General features: G+C 49.2%; 1 protein-coding gene across 2 annotated transcripts in view; it reads right to left on the reverse strand.

Annotated features, from left to right (window-relative positions):
• Nucleotides 1–5,585, reverse strand: part of cdh11 (cadherin 11, type 2, OB-cadherin (osteoblast)) — a 63,186-nt gene extending 57,601 nt beyond the window's left edge. The window contains exon 1 of one of the 2 annotated variants that reach the window (XM_076160272.1): nt 5,007–5,585. The gene's annotated coding sequence lies outside the window, so the exon portion shown is untranslated. The remainder of the gene's footprint in view (nt 1–5,006) is intronic. The other variant, XM_076160273.1, reaches the window with a different exon arrangement.
• Nucleotides 5,586–8,228: the final 2,643 nt, after the last annotated feature.

Here is an 8,228-nt window from a genome sequence, read left to right on the forward strand (position 1 = left end):
AAAATACCAGCATATAAACAACTTCGCTCCTCTTCCTCTCTGGTGTGACTGCTGTCATGAGACCAAAAGCCACCTGACTGCATCTTAACGACTGTCACACACAACAAATTACACTGCACACACACACACACACACACACTCTTTCTTCTTGCATGATTCGTCACACACTCCTAATACCTGCAATTATACTGTGACATTACATTTCCCCTTTTTCCCAAGACACGACATCGTGCAAATTATCACGTGGCTGTGAAAGCCTCGGGTAAACACACACACACACACACACACGCACACACACACACACACACACTCACACACGCACGCAAACACCAGGTGGCCCGATCAATATCACCCTCTATCCTGTGCAATCAATTCTCATTCTGATCCGATCAATATCCCTGTCGACTCCGTTCTGATTGTCAATGGTGAGATCGAAGAAATCGCTCGTTAATCCTGAATTAGCATCGATCCGGCGTGATCACAATCACACCAGCATGTAATACTCATAAATACTCCACAGCCAAGTCTGCATACTGAGGATCAATCAGACTGATCAATTATAGAAGCAATACAAGATCAAAATGTCAAAGAAAACTGAATTATTAAGGATGAAGGAAACCAGGATGCTTTCATGAAGTTGCTAGAACGTCGAGTAAAAACGTCTTCAGATTTGACTTAAACTGATAAAATTTCTCTTTTTTTAGGATGAATGATGAACAAAACCAGTGAAGTGTCCACACACATTGGGACCTAAGTGCTTGTGTGTGTGTGTGTGTGTCCTGTCCCTGCAGAGGACACGTCTCACACATGAAGTCCTCTAGTGGTGAGGACACAAATGGAAAGAAGACTCCTAGTGTTCCATGGTCCTTCAAAATAAATCCAAACTGTGAAACTAGTAAGGATCTTTGATGAAGCCGGTGAGAAAAGGGAAACCTCTGTGCTAAGACCTGAAAAACTACTTACACCTTCCAGGGCGACTTAAAGGATCCAAAGGTCAAACACACTAATTACACACTCTGCCATTTAATCTGGGTGAGAGTGGAGATTAGAGATTAAACCCCAGCGTGCTGCCACAGGAAACTTTACACCGGTGTCACGTCTCACCCTACCTCCCCTAATCTGCTCTTTTCCTTTATACCCCAGGGGGAAGGACGGACAGACGGACGGACGGACGGACAGGGAAGAAGACGAAGGCGGGGAGAGCGACGCAAAAGGGGGCAGCGCAAGGAGGAAGACAAAAGAGGGGAAGTCGGTTTAACTCCGGTTCTGGTTTCTCTGACTGTGTTTTCCATCGAACCGCTGGAATGAGGGAAAGGAAAAAGAAAAGAGAGAGAGAGGAGAGAGAGGAGAGAAAGAACGAAGCTCCCCCTCTCTCTCCAGGGGGTAATATGAATCTGAGGTTAGCAGTCAAGACGGACATACTTATCCAGACAGACTGCAGTTTGTGTGTGTGTGTGTGTGTGTGTGTGTGTGTAGATTGAATCCTGCGTCCCTGGGGAGCCCGACTACCTCTCCATCTCCGTTTGAGTGGCCCATTGCGAGCGAACGGGCGGGCGAGAGAGAGAGAGACAGAGAGAGAGAGAGAGAGGAGAAGTATGGAAAGAATGAGGAAGATGAAAAAAAAAAGGGGTTGAAAAAGTGCAGGAGAGGCAGAAAAAGAGAGCGGAGCAGCTGCAAAGCCCAACAGCTCCCTCTGTCGTCACCTCAACACGGCTCACACACCTCTCTCCCTCTCTCTTTCTCATCCCTCTGTTTATCTCTCTCTGTTATCCCCCTCTCTTCATCTCCCCTGCACCTCTCCTCTCCTCTCTCTGCTCCTGTCCGTCTTCCTCACTCCTCTCTCTCTCTCTCTCTCTCTCTCTCTCTCTCTCTCTCTCTCCCTCAGTGTCCCCTCGTCACGTGAAACCAGCAGCTGGCATCTAATTAAATATGAATACAGCGATTATGTCGTAATAAATGAATCTTTCCGTCTCTGCCGTCTCCCTCGGGTGCTACCTCAGCTCTCCGTTCGCTTCAAACTCACAAACTTCCGAAAATTCAGACGTGGGTTTTCATCTCAGCACATTTAAAGGAAACAAGGAAACATGTTTGGCCTTTGGAACGGCAAAGTGACTGAGGCTGGAGTGGATTTACAGGCCGGAATCAATACGGTATTATGGGTTTAACCTGGATTTAGATGATGCTGCTTAATCTCTAATACAGAAACATCTTAAGCTTAATACTTCTTAAACATTGGTCCATTTATGACTTCATGATCTGTAATCGTGTGATTGGATGTCTTCACTGCCGCCCCTTTTTTCCGTGCTGCTGTCTGATCCTGTTTCTGTCCCGTTTCTATAGCGAACCATCAATTTTCCAGACATGAAGCGACACCTCTGAGGGACAAAGAGGCGACTCTGTCTCTGTCTGGGCCCTGAGATAGTTCAGTGAAGTCATCACAGGTTCTCAGCCGAGGAGCGTTACCAAAGGCACCGCGCCTCCTTCCTCGCTCATCCCTGCTCCCATCTCCCAGCCCTCACTTGTTTTGTTTATTGCACCTCTCCCCACCTCATCTCCTCTGCAGTCCATCCACTCTCTCCTCCTCCTCCTCCTTCCCGCCTGATAGCTTTTGTGCCACTTTCTTCTCGACTCAGCTTCTCAGATCTCTGCTCTCCTCCCATGAAATAGCTCAGAACTAACTCGTGGATTAAACAAACACCCCCGCCTAAAGAACACAAATCAGTCATGAGGAAAGCTTTTAGGAGAGCGACAGTGAGGAGTCTCTGTTGTTCCGCCCAGTCAGGAGCAACAACTCACCACTAACATCTTCAAAAGAAGACAGGAAATTCTTTCCTCGTGAAGACGAAAACACTTGGAACCACAGAAGAAGAGGGAGAGACTCTCTTCTCTCCTCCTCTCTTCTGCCATGTTGAGTGATCTGTAGGCTAATTGACAAATGAGAGGAGAAGAGGGAGCAGCTGAAAAGTAAAGTAACCACATAATAACAACCACAAAAACAAGAGAAGAGTCAACAGAGCTCTTCACCTCTGAGTGCAACACGCCTGGAGCCAAACTTCACCCAACCTGGAGAGGATCTCTCTCTCTCTCTCCCTGTGTGTGTGTGTGTGTGTGTGTGAGATCTATATTCTGCTAGACTCTAACTAGTCTGGCTAGTAGAACTGCTCCCCTGTCGAATAAAACACAACGACAGCAAATTATTTTCTCAATGGCCTCGAGAAGACAGAGAGAGGGAGAGAGGGAGAGAGGGAGAGAGCAGAGGGGGGGACCATGGAAAAGGGAGAAAGAGGGAGAGAAGAGAGGGATGTGATTAAATGCAGAGAGAGAGGAGGGGGGGGGGGGGGCGTTTGTGGCTCAACAGTGTGGGAGACCGAGAGAGACAGAAGAAGATGGGGACCGAGGAGGAGAAAGCTTATTGCCTGCTCGAGAGCAGCAATCTGGTGCTGTGCTATGAATACCAAAGACCATACAGCCCCACGGTCTCTCTCTCTCTCTCTCTCTCTCTCACACACACACACACACACACACACACACACAACCACACACACACACGCAGCGGAGTTACAGCTGTCCCAAATTATTATACACCGATATCTCACTCTCTCCAAAGCGCCGATTAACCGAAAACGATACAGCAGCAGCCCCTCACACACTCCATCCATCTGTAATTACTCACATTCTCTCACACACACACGCGCGCACAGATACACACACAGACACATACACAGATACATACACAACGTAGGCTCCAGCGGCAAGGGCACGTCTTCGGTTTCAGCAGATGTCAACGCAACAATTTAGAGGAACCGTCTTCATGCGCACCTGGAGGGGCGAGGAGAGCCGAGCGGAGAGCGGAGAGAGCGGGGCCCGAGTGAGTGAGACCCCGGTGCGCGCACACGGAGAGGGAGGGAGAGAGAGAGGGAGAGAGAGGGGGAGAGCAAGGACGCTGCTCCCGCCCCGGTGCTCAGGATACGGGACGCGTCTGACGTCTTAGGGGATCCAGTCCAAGATCTTCATTCCACAAACCGCTAATGAAGGGGGGCAGCGTATGGAAAAAGAGAGGTAGAGAGGTAGAGAGGTAGAGAGAGAGAGAGAGAGAGAGAGAGAGAGAGAGAGAGAGAGAGAGAGAGAGAGAGAGAGAGAAATGGCACTAAACTCTCTTGAAGAAATGGTCACGTACCAAATCGAAATCGCGCGCAGGCTCCAGAAAGTAGAAAATTATCCGTCTCTTAGCGATGACATATTATGGGATGTTAATGTTCCTTTCCCCAGCGACAAACTGTGTACACACACACACACACACACGATGTAAACATGTATAAAGGCTCCGCTTTGATACGGAAAAGTTGTGCGTCGCCGTTGCGCGGAGCAGCGAGACAGAGAGCGACACACAGCCTGCGCCGAGATCAGCCGCTATACGTGGCCAGACACACACAGACACACACAGAGGCGCACGCGCAGACACACACGCGCGCGCATCAAAACCGGCACAAACGGCCCCCCACGCGCGCGCGCGCGCACACACACACACACATCACCTGGAAACGTGACAAATACGAGCTGTGTTTAAGGAGCAAAACCGCAAAAACTGAGCCGTTACACCGAGACGCAGAGGATGGAAGAAAGTCTGCCCTGTTCAAACCAACACACACACACACACACACTCACAGACACATACACACACACACATTCTGCTAATGCGCAAAGGCTCTGTGGGCTTTTCGCTGCAGATTCCGCTTATTTTCAAAGTGTGAACGCATCAGCATGAAAGAATGACACAGATGACACCTGAACGCATCGCTTTGGCTTCATCTCCCTCTCCAGCATCCCGGGCGAAGCGGAACGTTTCACTTCGTTCTCTCGCCTTTTTCATTTTAAATATAGAGAAAGAGAGAGAGAGAGAAAGAGAGACGCAGTGACAGAACAGAAGGCAAACACAGCGAGGAGGCAGAAACGGGCTGAAAACAGAGAGAAGCGGGAGGAAACGTGCCCAGATAGGAGTGACATACCTCGGGAAGTGACTCCGTGCGCACACCGTCTCTCCAAGGAAACGTGTCCGCAACATACAAGCCAGCGGAGGGGAACGGACACTTCAGTCAAGTAGTACCGCTGCTTCTGCTCTTAAGAGGACCAACACATCCACATTGATAAAGCCCGGTGTGTCTGTCCGTGTGCGTGTGGAGAAGAGCGGAGCCAAGTCGGTCCCCACCGGGAAAAATGTTCTTTCTTATCCGCTGGAGCGCCAACAAAAACACTGAAGGATAAAACCAAGCGACCCAACGCTCTATCAAAAAGAAGAAGAAGAAGAACGAGGGAAAAGAGGGTCAAAATAAAGAAAAGGAAGACGGAGGGAGGGAGCAGCTTGTGCGCCTTGAGATAAGGTTCCGAAGATTGAAGTGTCGATGAGGGAGGTGGATGGTGTTAGAGAGGGAGAGAGAGGGAGAGGCAGAGAGAGAGGGGAAGAGTTTGTGTGTGTGAGAGAGAGAGGGGGAATCACCGGAGCATCCCTCCCCTCCTCCAGGTAGCAAAATCCGGGGCTGAGAGCTGCGTGCCGTTTATCCGTCCGTCCGTCCTGCCTCCTACCTCCAGCAGCCTCAGAAGCGGTGTGAGGGAAGCTGAGGGGACGACAGCACACAGCGAGAGAGAGAGAGAGAGAGAGAGAGAGAGAGAGAGAGAGAGAGAGAGAGAGAGAGAGAGAGAGAGAGAGAGAGATGTTGCCGATGGAGGGCGTTGGAAACTAGTGTACCCCCCCCCCCCCCCCTCTCTCTCTCTCTCCTTTACTTTCTCCTCCGCAGATCGACGCTGCACACACACACACACGCTGCAGTGATGCGATATTATGCTCTAAGATTATAAACAAAATAACGTTGCAAGGATAATAATGTACATTGACGCCAGAGGGGATGGGAATGATCACAAACTGCTATGAGGTCACATGAATCACCCTGTGTTTGTTGTTGTGGTGTCTCTACATGTGTTCCTGGATGATTTATTTACATGCCAGTAACATCATAAACCAGCACAAACAGAGCCGTGCAGAATTGTCTGTCAATGAAATCCGAGACTGAAAGCTATTTGAGGGCAAAATCCAGACCTGAGGGCTCCCCAGCAGCAAATGCCCCAGGGAGGGGAGCCTGAATGCAACAGTTGCTCTCCTCTAATTGGCCGACGGGGGCCTCCAACCGGCTGCCTGGGCAGAATTAGAGGAGTCACAGCAGCCACTTAGAATGGAGTGAGGAAGAGCGAGGGAGGGGCCAGCCTGGAAAAGACCCTTCACTCTGAGAGGCCATTGGAGAGGGAGAAGTCCTGTTTCAAATGTTCCCCCGGGCCAATGGGAGGAGGAGGAGGAGGATAAAGAGAGATATGGAAAATGAATATGTTGTCGGTTTCAGTCGGGTGAGACGCTGCAGCTCGTGAATCCCTCCATCAAGCGCTCACATTCCTCAGTCTCGTGAGTGTGTGTGTGTGTGTGTGTGTGTGTGTGTGTGAGTGTGTGTGTGTGTGAGTATCTGTTTGATGCATTTGAGGCCCAAAACCTAGCACCAAAAATGACCTGCAGCAGTGCATCATGGCTGCCAAAAGCTCCTCACACGCCACTTAGATCAACTCAGAAACACAGAATCAGGAGGGAACTTCAGCCAAACACCAAACTAGCTGCATTGGTGTTGGTTCAAAGACAAAAAGCCCCCATCAGTGATGTCAAACGCCATGCAGACCGTCAGGAATGGAACCAGCAGACCCCTGAAGTCCAAAGCATAAACTGAAAGCACCCACAATGCATTGCAGCCATATAGGGGACGCTTGTTGTCTCTGCAAAGTTGATAAGTTTGAGCCCTTCAAAAGCACTCTAGGGTTTTTTTGAAGTTGTACAACACAGATACACCTTGTTTTCACTCTGTGTGCACAACAATGCTCCACCAAGCGTGTCACAAAAGCACAAATGAAAGCCAGACAACAGTTTGGTCCAATTGTTGCTGCTTTAACGTGCACACCTGCACCACATTAGTGACTTCATCAGACAGATTTCCAGTCGTAACGTGTGAAATGAACTTACATAGTGTGACGCGTTCCCGTGGTTGTCGGGGTACGTCTGCGGCTGTTGTGTACTGTGTGTTTCAGGCACAGGACAAACTGTTCATATGCAAGGGGGACAGCAGGAGCCTTCATTCAGCGAGGAAGAGCAGCAGCAGCAGACGCGTTCGTGCTTTCACCAGCCTTTATTAGTCTGGATGCAAAATGACATAATTAGATCATGATAAAGGGCAGGTTGTCAGATGTAATTAGATAGTGTTTTTGGGGGCCTTAATGGATGAACATGCGAGGGACCGCAGCCGTTTTTGCACACAGTCGCTACATTCAGACTGTCAGAATAAAACATTTCTATTTATAAGTCGCTCTTTGCATATAGTTAAAATTCTAAACACATAATGATTTGGAGTGCAGGTGTGTGTTTCCAGAAACCCTGCTTCACTCACACACACAGGTACACAAACTCCAAATAAATGTGGCATAGAGCGCTGAAACTTGCAGTCACAGTAACCCCGGGATGTTAAGTTTTACCCATAATGCATCTAATAAACGTGGATTTGCATTGGAATTCTGCGGTGGAGTAGCAGGGAGCGCTCCCCTCTCATGTGCCATACATCTTAATTCTGCTTTAAACTGAGCGGAGCGGCAGGAGAGCTCGGAGCTCTGAGCTTAAGCAGAGTTCTCAAGGGCGTCTCAGCAAGTTGGTAATGGGAGAAAAGTGTAAACAAAGTGGAAACCAAAGGGGTGCGTGCGCTGAGGGGGCGCCAGGGGCCGTAATGCTACACGATCTGGTCTGGGGTGTCCTGATTGTGATCTCTGAGTGCTTCTGGTTAATGGGCTGTTTGCCACTCTGGCCAGTGTCAGATATGGAGATGATGGTCAGCTGAAGAGAGACAGCGTTGAGAGGAAAAACCCTTTAAGCTTCAGCTGCAGTGACATCATCATGACCTCTGCTGATTTCCACTCTGACCTTTTCCTTGTTAGCTTTCTCCAGCGAACAAACAAGCGTCTCAGTCAGCCAGTGCATGATTGGGATAATGGGCAAACACACGGTAATTGTAATAATCAGCTTCCAGCATCTCCACATTGCCTGTGGTTGTGTTTTCTTGATTAATGCCGTTTTAGGTTTAGACTTAAGCTTCAGTTTTAGACTATCAGGGCAATTTCTCTCTCTGCTCTTTGAGACGCATATGGATGCTTCA

This window comes from Genypterus blacodes, unplaced genomic scaffold (genome assembly GCF_046128005.1).
Source record: "Genypterus blacodes isolate CSIRO-AG114 ecotype Tasmania unplaced genomic scaffold, CSIRO-AGI_Gbla_v1 ptg000105l_1, whole genome shotgun sequence".
In the NCBI taxonomy this organism is placed as follows: Eukaryota; Metazoa; Chordata; class Actinopteri; order Ophidiiformes; family Ophidiidae; genus Genypterus; species Genypterus blacodes.